Source organism: Carassius auratus, chromosome 49 (assembly GCF_003368295.1).
Source record: "Carassius auratus strain Wakin chromosome 49, ASM336829v1, whole genome shotgun sequence".
Taxonomy (NCBI): domain Eukaryota; kingdom Metazoa; phylum Chordata; class Actinopteri; order Cypriniformes; family Cyprinidae; genus Carassius; species Carassius auratus.
In genome coordinates, this window is record NC_039291.1 from 3,777,227 (window position 1) to 3,791,659 (window position 14,433).

Here is a 14,433-nt window from a genome sequence, read left to right on the forward strand (position 1 = left end):
CGATTCAAGTCTCGGGCCTGTTCGGCGACATAGTCAATACCATCGTCGACATGTTCCAGGAGGCACGTAAACAGGCGGTGGCGTTCCAGAGTTTCCTCCCTCGTCGCTCTCGTGGGTTATCTGGGCGGAAGATACCTACGCCACTAGCAAGCTCCTCATACCACAAAGCTCAAAAACAAAGCGTCGCCACTCGTGCTCCCCCACGCTCTGAGTCGGGGACTTCCAACCCAAAATCAGATCTTCGTGCAATTATCGAAGCAAGGAAGTCCTCGACAAAGAGGTCCTGACGCCAGAGTCGCATTGACCTTGAGGGGTAGCCCCTACTGAGGTAGAGCGGTGTCCACCTCATTATACGGTGCCCGTCTCACCCCAGTGCCCTCTGGAGGCCGGTCTGGCAACCCTGCCAGTGTTTCAGGGCGCAGCGGTCTCCCGCGAGCGTCACTCCCAGTTATGTCCGCCCGCGAGCATAGCGGAGCTGGGAAGCTTGCCACCCCTTCGGGGGCCTCTTACACCAGAGATCAGTATCGAGAGACTGATTTCCTTAGTACATTCTCTAGCAGCGTGGAAACTACTGCCAAATGTATCTCAATGGGTCCTGCACACAGTAGAAAGAGGCTATTGTATTCAGTTCCGCCGTCCACCACCGAGGTTCAATGGGGTTACACCAACATATACCTATTAAGGAATGAGGCCATCGAGGTGGTCCCTCCTCTAGACAGGGAGTCCGGGTTTTACAGCCGGTATTTCATAGTTCCAAATAAGGATGGGGGACTGCGTCCGATCTTAGACTTGCGTCAGTTAAACCTCTCAGTAATGTCACTGAAGTTCAAAATGATCACTTGTCAAACAGGTTGTAGCTCAAATCAGATCCGAGGACTGGTTTGTCACAATAGATCTCAAAGACGCATACTTCCACATAACCATCCTTCCACAACACAGGAAGTTTCTGAGGTTCGCTTTCGGGGGCAAAGTTATCAATATCGAGTACTTCCCTTCGGCCTGCACTCTCACCCCGTATGTTCACGAAATGTGTAACGAAATGGCCACCCTGCCCGCGGTCTTTGGAGCAGTCGCCATCTGACATGGCACATCAATTGTCTAGAAATGCTAGCAGTGTATCGAGCATTGAAATATTTCCTCTCAGACCTGAGAGGCTGTCATTTGTTAGTGCGCACCGACAACACAGCGGTGGTTTCTTATATCAATCACCAGGGGGGTCTGCGTTCACGGCCCTTGTACAAGCTGGTATACCAGATCCTCCTGTGGTCCCAGGGCAAAATCTGTGGGAGCAGACATGACACAGACTTGGCGGAGGCTTCGTCTGTACACCTTTCCCCCCATCGCTCCGATCCTGGGAGTTCTGGCAAGAGTACGCCAGATCTCTCTCCTCGACGGCTCTCCAAGGTTGTGAGTGTGGCCCCTGAGGGGCACAGTTCTTAGCTTCCTGTCTCTCAACTGAGGTTGTTGAGACCCTCCTCCAATCCAGAGCTCCCTCTACGAGGAAACTGTATGCCCTGAAGTGGAAACTCTTCACTTCATGGTGCAGAGACCGCCAGCTTGACCCTGTTAACTGCCCAGTTGTTACAGTTCTGGAGTTTCTACAAGCTAGGCTCTCTGCAGGGTTAACTCACTCCACCCTAAAGGTGTACGTGGCGGCCATAGCTGCTTACCATGTCACTTTCAATGGTCAGTCAGTGGGTAGGCACCCCCTAGTTACACGTTTCCTCCGCGGTGCACTGAGGTTGAGACCTACAGTATGGTCCTGTATTCCCCCGTGGGACTTGGTTGTGGTATTAGAGGCTCTATGTAAAGCTCCATTCGAGCCAATTCAAGATATTTCAGATAGACATCTGACCCTTAAGACTGCCCTGTTACTGGCGATTATGTCTCTAGAGTTGGAGACTTTCGGGCCTCTTTGCCCCTGGTATGGCCAAAGCATTCTTATACCCTCGAGCGGGTTATGTTCCTAAAGTTCCCTCTGTAACACCACAACCTAACATACTGCAGGCCTTCTGTCCTCCTCCCTTTCAGGAGCCAGACCAGGAGAAGCTAAACTGTATGTGTCCAGTGCGAGCACTGGAAGCATACGTCCACAGAGCTGCCCTGTAGAGAAAATCTGACCAATTGCTTGTTTGCTACGGTCCTCCTAAAAAGGGTTCCCCTGCCTCTAAGCAGACCCTTAGTCATTGGATAGTTGAGGCTATCAATGTCTCACATGAGTCCTCTGGTCTTCCCCTTCCTTTGGGAGCCAAGGCTCACTCTACACGGAGTATGGCGGCCTCTAAGGCCTTTCTAGCAGGTGTGTCACTCTTGGACATCTGCAACGCTGCGGGATGGTCCACGCCCTCTACATTTGCCAGATTTTACAATCTTGACATGCGAGGCGCTCCTGGCTCTTCTGTCCTCTCGCCTTAGCTGTGCTCTTCGGATACACACTTGGCAGGGGTTTGGTAGTCTGGCAGTGTTGGCACATCGTTCCTCAAAAGCGCTCGATGCAGCTCAAGTTCCCGAAGAGGAATGTCCCTAGGTTACGAATGTAACCCTAATTCCTCGAGGGAAGGAGACGCTGCGTCGCAGAGCCATATTCCCGGCACCCCTGCCGGGGCTTGCTTCCCTACTCGAAGCTGAAGCCAGCTGCACGGCATGTGCTTTTATAGCTTCCTGGTCGCGACGTCACCCCGCCTGTGATGTCACGCTCTTCCATTGATTGCACACAATATTCAGAGTTGTTTTTGCCAAAGGCGTTCCCCAAAAGCGCTTGACGCAGCGTCTCGTTCCCTCGAGGGACTAGGGTTACATTCATAAACTAGGGACGTTTTATATATATATATATATATATATACCTTATGGAAAACAAACATTACATGAAAAAGATGATTTGATATGTTGTCTGGAAAAAAAAAATAGACTCAGGCCCTATTTGGAGTTCACTATTACAAATTACTAATATCATGATACTGATGTTCTTTTTCTTACGTCTCAGTAAAAAGAGGTGCAACACCAAAGAAAAAAGCCAGTGTGTTCTTATTATAGATAACAGATTGAAATAGTATGATAGTACACAACAATTGTCAATATAAAGCAGCAAAACTAACTGTTTTGTACAGTTAAAAAATAGCTCGACGCAAATGAGACCGGGAGCTAGACCCATAGAATTCACAAATGGCGACACCCATTTTTACGTCAGGAAAAAAGTGGAGATCACTTCATGATTTCTCTATCTGTCTTGTACTCTGAGAATTGATATTTGTTGGAGAACTAGACTTTGAGGATAGTTTGTAGAGTACAAGTTTCACCGCCTGATGTCTCCCTTTGCACAACAGTCTTATTAAGGCAAATGTTGCCCCTAATGGAACAGTTAATTTCTGTCACTGCATTGACACAAGCTTCTGTCTGAAAGCAGCTGCCCTGCTTTTGATGACTTTTGACAATACTGATTTAATTTGATTGTTAATAGCATTTCTTAAATTTAATCAATAATTTTAATTAGATTAATAGTATCTTAATATTCTAATAGAACGCAAGATAGGAGCAAGAACTGAAAATATAATTGGCCAAGCACATGTTGTCGACTTAAAACGGTGGTATATAAAATACAAAGATGGTGTGTGTGTGTATTTTTATATATATATATATATATATATATATATATATATATAATGTAGTTTGTTGTTGTTTCTTCTTTTTCAAGTAGGTGCTTGGTAGCTCAGAAAACTAATTAGGCAAACATTATTCAAATGCACGGGTCCTTTCTTGTAAGATATGTGACTCTGACGCCATCTATTGGTTTAGCTAACCATTGCTTAAACAATTACATCATGAATAATGCTAAGTAACAGATAGCACGTGACAGCACTGCTAAATATCTTATATAGTGACCAAGGGGTAAGAATGAAATAAGTATATGACAAACATTTGGTAGCAACATTATTTCAGTTCATAGCAAATCTTTATGTAATGTAAACTATTATTTATTTTTCAGCTACTCATATGTTGTTGATCCTCCTGATCTGAGTCAATGAGCAAAGTAGTGGTTGCCCATATAATGTGATGAGCAAGGAGTCAGTATACAGGGATTTCAGCTGCAGATAAGCCAGTCCAAAGAGAGCTTCAGTGGAAGGACAGATCCCTTCAGCTGGATCCAGTGAGTCAGATTCAGGGTGGCTTATGTCCAGTTCCACTTCCTGGATATTTGAACTTTCAAGAGCTGATTCTTTCTAGATCTTGATTCTATGAAAGCTTCGATACTCATATCTTACTTTATTTTCTAGCTTTCTTTGGAGGCCTCTGGAACTTCATCAGTTCCATCTCCTCTTTAACGACCATTAGACAGGCCTTACTGCTGTATCATCAGAATTAGCCTTGATTTGGACAATGTAACATGTGCAAGTGCATTTTAGTGAGTGTTAAGCATGCACAAATGCATGAATGGATATGGTTGGGGATATGTTATGAGAAGGACACTCCTATGTTTCAGTTTTGTTCAGTGTACCTCACAGAAATGCCAGCTTATAGGAATTTTTCTATGACATAAGAAGAGATAGTCGCCTGATAAGGAACCACAGTGCTTCTAAAACCTTGTGACCCAGATAACAGACATATGCTAATGTTTTGCTAATGTTTCGGAAAAAAAAAAAAATATATATATATATATATATATATATATATATATATATATATATATATATACAGTATTGTTCAAAATAATAGCAGTACAATGTGACTAACCAGAATAATCAAGGTTTTTCGTATATTTTTTTATTGCTACGTGGCAAACAAGTTACCAGTAGGTTCAGTAGATTCTCAGAAAACAAATGAGACCCAGCATTCATGATATGCACGCTCTTAAGGCTGTGCAATTGGGCAATTCGTTGAATTAGTTGAAAGGGGTGTGTTCAGAAAAATAGCAGTGTGGCATTCAATCACTGAGGTCATCAATTTTGTGAAGAAACAGGTGTGAATCAGGTGGCCCCTATTTAAGGATGAAGCCAACACTTGTTGAACATGCATTTGAAAGCTGAGGAAATGGGTCGTTCAAGACATTGTTCAGAAGAACAGCGTACTTTGATTAAAAAGTTGATTAGAGAGGGGAAAACCTATAAAGAGGTGCAAAAAATGATAGGCTGTTCAGCTAAAATGATCTCCAATGCCTTAAAATGGAGAGCAAAACCAGAGAGACGTGGAAGAAAACGGAAGACAACCATCAAAATGGATAGAAGAATAACCAGAATGGCAAAGGCTCAGCCAATGATCACCTCCAGGATGATCAAAGACAGTCTGGAGTTACCTGTAAGTACTGTGACAGTTAGAAGACGTCTGTGTGAAGCTAATCTATTTTCAAGAATTCCCCGCAAAGTCCCTCTGTTAAAAAAAAGGCATGTGCAGAAGAGGTTACAATTTGCCAAAGAACACATCAACTGGCCTAAAGAGAAATGGAGGAACATTTTGTGGACTGATGAGAGTAAAATTGTTCTTTTTGGGTCCAAGGGCCACAGGCAGTTTGTGAGACGACCCCCAAACTCTGAATTCAAGCCACAGTACACAGTGAAGACAGTGAAGCATGGAGGTGCAAGCATCATGATATGGGCATGTTTCTCCTACTATGGTGTTGGGCCTTAGAGTTGTGACGTTCGCGAACGAACCGATTCTTTTGAACGGCTCATAAACCTGAACGATGGGAGCCGAGTCGCGACTGGAGAGGAGCCGTTCTTTCTATTGTTCTTTTTTCCTATGCGTGTTCATACAAATGAGCTCCTCCAGGAGACAGAACAGTTATAGGGGGAGGGGCGCACCCAGCGCAGGCCAACCCTTTATAGCGTGATGATATTAGTTATTAGTTGTGCATGCATTTACATTGCATTTTGTGTTCATTTAAAACTTATTTTAAAATCATTAAAAATGTTCTTTTGTGATACTGTACTTGTATAGAAATTTTTCACTAAAAGCTGTTTTCCACAGACATTCATTGCAGCCCACTTTGTTATTGTTCATTGACTTGAAGGGGCTGATGTCCTATTTGCAAAGTTTACAGTAGTAATAGTATGTAGTATGTAGACATTTCCATTTTATTTATTCTAATTTTATCTACTTTAAAAAAAAAAATAGTTTTCTATCAAAATGTTCTTGTGTGATAACAATGTTCTTGTGTGGAAGTGTTTGTAGTAAAAGCTGTTTTGCACAGAAATTCATTGCAGCCGGCTTTGTTTTTTATGTTTATTTGTGAGTAGGTATTGTATGAATAACATAAGTCAACGTAGTTTTACACACACACACACACACACACACACACACACACACACTTTGTACTAAAGGTAAATCAAAATAATGATGTCACTGTCTAAGCAGAGGGATTTGTGCAACCCTATGGAATATAGTCCACACATGAGAAATGAGGTAACAATCAATATTTCAGAATAATTCAAACTCAGATATTGGTGTGTGATATCTGAGCTTTAATTATTTGACTACAAATCTCACCTCATAATACCTCCCAGTGATTATTTCCAGGATAAACTGAGATGCTCCCAAGCTGGCTTCTTAAAACTGACTAAATATTTAAAAAGAGCCATTCTTTTGAACGGCTCTTTGAAAGGAACGGATCGCGAAGATCCGGATCCCCTCAAAGAGCCATAAATCCCATCACTATTGGGCCTATTTATCGCATACCAGGGATCATGGATCAGTTTGCATATGTTAAAATACTTGAAGAAGTCATGTTGCCCTATGCTGAAGAGGACATGCCCTTGAAATGGTTGTTTCAACAAGACAATGACCCAAAACAAACTAGTAAACGGGCAAAGTCTTGGTTCCAAACCAACAAAATTAATGTTATGGAGTGGCCAGCCCAATCTCCAGACCTTAATCCAATTGAGAACTTGTGGGGTGATATCAAAAATGCTGTTTCTGAAGCAAAACCAAGAAATGTGAATGAATTGTGGAATGTTGTTAAAGAATCATGGAGTGGAATAACAGCTGAGAGGTGCCACAAGTTGGTTGACTCCATGCCACACAGATGTCAAGCAGTTTTAAAAAACTGTGGTCATACAACTAAATATTAGTTTAGTGATTCACAGGATTGCTAAATCCCAGAAAAAAAAAAATGTTTGTACAAAATAGTTTTGAGTTTGTACAGTCAAAGGTAGACACTGCTATTTTTTTGAACACACCCCTTTCAACTAATTGCCCAATTGCACAGCCTTAAGAGCGTGCATATCATGAATGCTGGGTCTTGTTTGTTTTCTGACAATCTACTGAACCTACTGGTAACTTGTTTGCCACGTAGCAATAAAAAATATACTAAAAACCTTGATTAGTCTGGTTAGTCACATTGTACTGCTATTATTTTGAACAATACTGTATATATATATATTATATATATATATATATATATATATATATATATATATATATATATATATATATATATATATATATATATATTATATATATATATATATATATATATATATATATATATATATATATATATATATATATATATATATATATTCCTTTTTTTTTTAAGTCATCTTAAATGAAAACCCAAATAATATGGTTCAGGAAATAAACAATGTTAATAAGTTATGTTTTTGTTTTAACGTTTTGAGAATGTTATTTAAGACTTTCAATGAATGTTCTATTAATGTTACTGGAAGAATGATTGCTCGTAACTTTGAGAGAACCTTTCCAGAACATTAGATTTAATTTCAGATGAAGGCAGCAAATGTAACCATACAAGTAAAGCAACATAAAAACAACATTTTGCAATTAGCATTAAAAAAAAAAATAAATAAATAAAAAAAATCCTTATTTGTCCAAATGTAGAATTTGATTTTCATTTGTTTGGTGAGGGGTTTTTAGTCTCTTCTCCAACACACCTGCCCGTGATCTTCAGTCGTGAATGAGGAAGATTGTAATAAGCTTGTTTAAGTGTTTAATTTGAAACCACTGCTCTAGAATATGAATTTATTTCATGCCAACCTTTGACCAGTAGGTGGCACAAGAAGCCAATAAATCAACTACCAGTCTCCACAAGTCAATGATTTTCAGTCAGCCTCGACGCATGTTGCTGAACATTTAAATTGCAGCACATCCTAGACGCACAGCATTTTATAATTATTTTCTGCATATATATATATATATATATATATATATATATATATATATATATATATATATATATATATATATATATATATATATGTATATATATATATATAGTTTGTTGTTGTTTCTTCTTTTTCAAGTAGGTGCTTGGTAGCTCAGAAAACTAATTAGGCAAACATTATTCAAATACACGGGTCCTTTCTTGTAAGATATGTGACTCTGACGCCATCTATTGGTTTAGCTAACCATTGCTTAAAAAAGTACATCATGAATAATGCTAAGTAACAGATAGCACGTGACAGCACTGCTAAATATCTAAGAATGATTGTTCGTAACTTTGAGAGAACCTTTCCAGAACATTAGATTTCATTTCAGATGAAGGCTGAATTTTATAATTATTTTCTTTATATTTTATTATATTTGTTATATAATAGCACATAGATAGCATAGACATTCTTCCCAAGGCCCCCTATCTAGTCGATATTTATGCTTTTTGGAGGAGCAGTGCCCACACAGAGTACTGTAGTAGCAGCTGACACAAGCCAGAGCAAAACTGTTCTGCAGATGCTAACCAGTTCACATGGAATAAAGATGTGCATCCCCATTCAAATAAATCTAAGGAACTAAACACAACGAGAATTTGTGTTGGTTCAGCATCCAACACATTCTGAAGGGTTTAAATGGTGTTTTCTCTAAGACCATAGATGTTTACCTCGATCTGAGATCACTGTTGAAATATTAAACGGCATGAAACTCATACTGCACTGTTTGTGTTACAGACATGAGTGAAAGCTCAAATTGTGTGTCTTGTAGAAGATTTTTACATTATTTTGCATTATGTGTCATTTGTGAGCAAAACCAGTTTCTGCCATGGAATAGAATAGAATAGAATAGAATAGAATAGAATAGAATAGAATAGAATAGAACAGAACTTTTTAAATTTAAACTTTTACAACTTTTGTATCTCAGAATTCTGATCCCTCCCGCAGTTCTTTCTTTCTTTCTTTCTTTCTTTCTTTCTTTCTTTCTTTCTTTCTTTCTTTCTTTTTCACATCACAGGAGAGTCAAATAGTATGAAGAACAAAAGCTACTGAAAAAAAAATCATGTAATAATAATAAAACATAAAATTTCAGTCAGGAATAATATATATATATATATATATATATATATATATATATATATATATATATATATATATTTTTTTTTTTTTTTTTTTTTTTTTTTTTTTTTTTTTAACAGGTTCCCATTTAATATGGAAAGGCAGTATTTATATGACAGGCTAATGAAACATATTTATAAAAAAATCTAAAATGCAACTCTTTATTAAACTAAAAATGTATAGAAATCATTTCTATGGCAGTAAATTAAATAAGTGTACATGCCTAGTTCATCATATTTATTTCCATTTAAAAGCAAAAGATAAAATCATTTGATAAAATCACATATAATATGGCTTATCCAGTCATATTTAATTTTCTAAAGTTTCAAGTCTTTTGTTTTTAATGCTGTGCTAGATATTTTTATTATTTTAGTTTTATGAATATTATTTATAATAATAATAATAATAAATTAACATTAACTTTATATCAGTTGATTTTCCATTATAAAAAAAACTGTAAACAACATAAATATTTAATAATACCCAATTTATGTCATACCTCCCAACCCTTGTGAAAACCCATAGTTAATTACACCAGAAAATGTCATTGAACTGAAGTGAAAATATAATAATTTAAATGAATACAGAGGCAGATTCCATTTCTCTGTTTTTTTTTACCACAGTCATCTGCACAGCAACATACTCTCATTCCAGGATTCTCTCTCCCTTTTCATCCCCTCAACACCCCCCCTCAGTCTCTCCCCCCTCTCCTCCAGCAGCTCAATGGCCAATGACAGCTATTAAGGGCCTCATTAGTGAGTTATAGTGGCAGAGAGGTTCAGAGCCAACGTCAGCTCCCCAGCTGTCAGGTCCCGAAACATGGGGAATAAAGCTCACCTCTTCCATGCAGCACCACTTCATCAGAGCTCCAAACAGTGTGCCAGGCTTCCTCCTGGCTAATGAGAATGTGCAGGAAAGTTGATTTCAAATATATTGGACCCAGAGCAGAAACATAAAAACCTTGCTGAGGCCGCCACAGAGCAACATAACATCATCTTGAATACAGTGGAAGAAGCGGTCTGACGAATTTAAAACCCATTCTGGAATATTATTTATATCTTGCTGTGACCTTGCCTAATGCACTTAATTATTTGTCTTTAAACTTCAACATTTCTCAGTGTTATGTCCAGTAAACTTGGTTTAAAATTGTTTGAATCCTTGACATTTTGGAACAAGCATACGCGGCACAAACATTTCAGGGTATGAGGGATACCCTTACGAAAGGAAAATATATTTACCAATATATTTATTAAAATATATTGTGATATATTGTAATATATTATTTTCCCTTTTTATTTCTAATATTTTATATATTTGAATACATTTAATAATATATTGATGACACATATATTATATAATACATTGCGAAATATACAAATGATTGCCGCTTTCAATATATTGCAATATATTGGAAAAAATAAATATATGTAAGAATATATGCCTAATATATTACATGATATTTTCCAATATACTGCAATATATTTTTGTTTCATAAGGGTAACACATTCTTCCCTCACTAACTGTACAGCTGTTACAGCCTAATGATATCACACTGTACGCATCACACTTAATTGCCCTCTGTTAACTGCTGGCAGACTGCACACAGGCCATTTTTAAACTCTAGGCAAACTTTCACAACACTTAAAGCAGAAGAATGTTCTGGGTTCAATAAAAGTGACAGTCAAAAAAAAAAAAAGTATAATATGTACTTAAGGCCTCTATATATAATTAATATGCCTTGTAATGAGCCTGACAATGCATTGTACAATATGTAAAAACAGTTATAATACATTTTTAATGCTTAGCTATTAATAGTTACACCTTTAGAAAGTATAATGCATTTTAAAACGTCAAACAAAACTTTAGATATTACAATGCATTTTAGCAATTACATATGAAAGATATAATGCATTGCAATGCACATTATGACTACATTTAAAATGCACTATACTGGACATAAAGATTTTAAGTAAAGTGTTCCAAAAAGGTGTCTTCTGCTATTGGTTTGATAAACAAATAGCCCCGCCTTAAACCCACACCATTGGTTTAAATATTTGCTGTGTCAGGCAGGTAAGGACAAAAAAAAAATAAAAAATAAAATAATAATAATAATGTATAATAATTAATAATAATAAAAATAATAATAATAATAATTGTTTTGAGAGCACCACACTGTTTACACTTTTTGGTATCTCAATCTGCATAGGGTTTATTTACAATTGTCTCTAATTATTCAAACTAGAATAGGAGGAATTAATGAACTAATTACCCACTGGGCCTTTAAAAACTAGTAATCTATGGATTACAGAACTGGCATGAGCTCTTGAGTCAAGGCTGAGGAAACAAGGAATGACTTCATCAGTGCAGAGAGAATTCCCTCTTCCCCCCAGCCTCCCGCTTCCATCTGCCGACGCTTATGTTTGAACGTTTGACGGATGGGGCTCGTAAACGTGTTTCAGTTATAAGTGCAGCTCTCTGTTGGGCTTTATTTCAGAACTTCATCCGGTGGAGTCACAGCATGGCTTTAAGAAGAATGTGACTATTTCCTCTCTGGAAAAACGCCAGAGCCATCCATCAGGAGATAACTTTTCCACAAGACGACGATTCACTAGTTGTACTTTCCTGTTTCTTGTCCTTTCCTGATCCTTTTTTAATGTCAAATCATACGTTTTTGCTGTGACAACTCTTTGATATTATGAGAGCTTTCAGGAGCATGTGTGTGTGTGTGTGTGTATTTAGAGTCCTCTCATCACGGAGGGCGAGAGCTGTCGATATAACTCAAAACCATGGCCAGTCAGTATCTGCTAACTGTATTAAGCGGAGCTTCCAGAGCACCCATCCCCCTCCATTCCCCAGCTTCACGGTTCAGCCAATCCCAATGAGCCATCAATCTGAATTTAGCCACCAGGGTCTGCCATGGAGCGCAACAAGCTGTCTCAGGTTCCCCCGCGATTCCCTGCTGGAACCCATGCAGAAACTTCAGTAGGAAAAAAAAAAAAAACACCCCCCCTGCAAAGTTTCAGCAGATGTGAGATATCCAGTCAGGTTTCCCAGAATAACATGACAGGCCTCAGTCTCCTGCTTGTAAATCATGGTCACATCAGCATGGACCAAGATGCCAGAGGGACAGAATGCAAACCTAATTAAACCAAACATGCACCTACTCTCACAGCCTGGAAGTGCCTTCAGACAAGACTTTATGCTGTCGGTAGAGATAAGGATAGTAAGTAACAAAGTGCATTTGGGCAGAAACTTGGACATTTTAGCTCAGCATCTGTTAGCGTCTAACTAACATTACCTTAAATTTTATGCATTTAGCAGATGCTTTTATCCAAAGTGACTTACGTTGCATTCAGGCTAACAATTTTTACCTATCATTTGTTCCTGGGGAAATCAAACCCCCAATCTTGTGCTTACTTGCTTGCTAACACAATGCTCTACCACTTGAGCTACAGGAACACTGATGAAATATGATGTCTAACTTGATTAAGGCTCAGTGTATTGCTGTACATGCAGCAATAATAAAGCATCATGAGTATATATATATATATATTTGAGCTCTTTACTCGCAACATGTGTTTCGTGTGACAGGTGTGTTGAAGCTAAATTCTGCAGGAAAGTGGCCCTCCTTGAATCAGGATTGTACACCCCTTAGCAAAACTCTTTAGCTTTACAGTGAATCAAGATTTGTCCACCAGGAGGAAGCATTTCACCACTCTGTGCTCTGATGTCTGTTGCGTGTAGAATTCACCTTGGAATTGGAATTCATTGTGAACAGGGTGGAAAGACTAGAAACAAAGTACAGTGATCCATCAGTCCTTCCTGTCAAATATCTCAGCTTTGTTTCATGAATAAAATATGTTATTTAAACAGACAAATTTGTTGCTTGCACATCTGACATGAGCTGAATTAGTTTAGCAAAAAGCAAGGTTTTGATTATGTCCCAACAAGTTGGTTGAGTTGGCTTCCTTTTTAGATGCAGGGCTCTACTGTGTTCGTTCAATCTGAAGGTTTATTCTGAATTCCTGTAGCAGCCTACTAGCTGGCCTCAAGCAAATCAATAAATTCAATCAAAAGATCTCCCTTGTGGAAAGAGGATGAGCGAGGAATTTATTTATTTTGTATTATTAATCACCTGCTGGCAATAACAATCTAAAAAAGGATCTGCTACATGTGTTTGGAATCCTTAAGAAGATCAGTCATGATTTATCTGTTTGACTCAGAATAAGGGGATGGTGTGTTTACTTATAACATCTAACATCTAGGATCCAAAATAAACTCTTTGTCACAATGATAAAGTGAGTCCTGCTATGAGACTGTGGCTCGGCCAACCTTACTTTAGGAGTATTTTACGAGGTGGTTGTTTCATATGAATGCATATGATGACATTTTTTGTATGAAGACTGGATTCTTGGAAAAAAGAAATATAAATAAACATGGAGTATCATCCCTAGTCTCAGCCATCAGTGGGCCATAAGCTTCATATGAAAATGTATGAATGAGATCATGCAAATCCATATAAATTATTCAGCACCAATTTGCCAAAACCTAATATAATTACAAATTCCCATGGAAATGTGTTGGTCTCGGAATTTATCATAGGAAAACTTACTGGTAAACTGGTAAGGATCTCATTTTATTTACTGATCAAAGCCAATTGTATTTGCCAACTCCTCCTCTGTCAGTCAGGATTCAGCCTTCTGAATCTCCTTTGAATCAGACAAATTCTAAAATGTGTACATTAAATTATTGAACTTTAACGATATCTGAAATAAATTTATGTTGGTTCTGTTCTGTTTACCTTGGGAGGTTATCGCTGCTTTCCCTGCTCTTATCCATGCTAGGCTGCATGGATGCCCAGGGAGTTCTTGCCCAGAACTGAACTATACCGCCAGTCCAAACTGTATGCTAATTGTCAGTCATCTTTGATGATAATGATTCTGACAGAATTAAAGAGCCAGTAAGATTAAAATTCTAAGCTTCCTATCACTGTTTATAAGTCCTGTACATTAGGTTTAAATCCATCCAAGGTTAAAAAACATTGTTATTTTGTCAAAATAATCATTTTAAAATTACTTCAATTCTCAGAGATCCCCAAACGGTTCGCGCGAAGTTGTTCAAAAGATTCAGTTTCCTTAAACCCCACCTTTCGGTAGCATACTGTGTT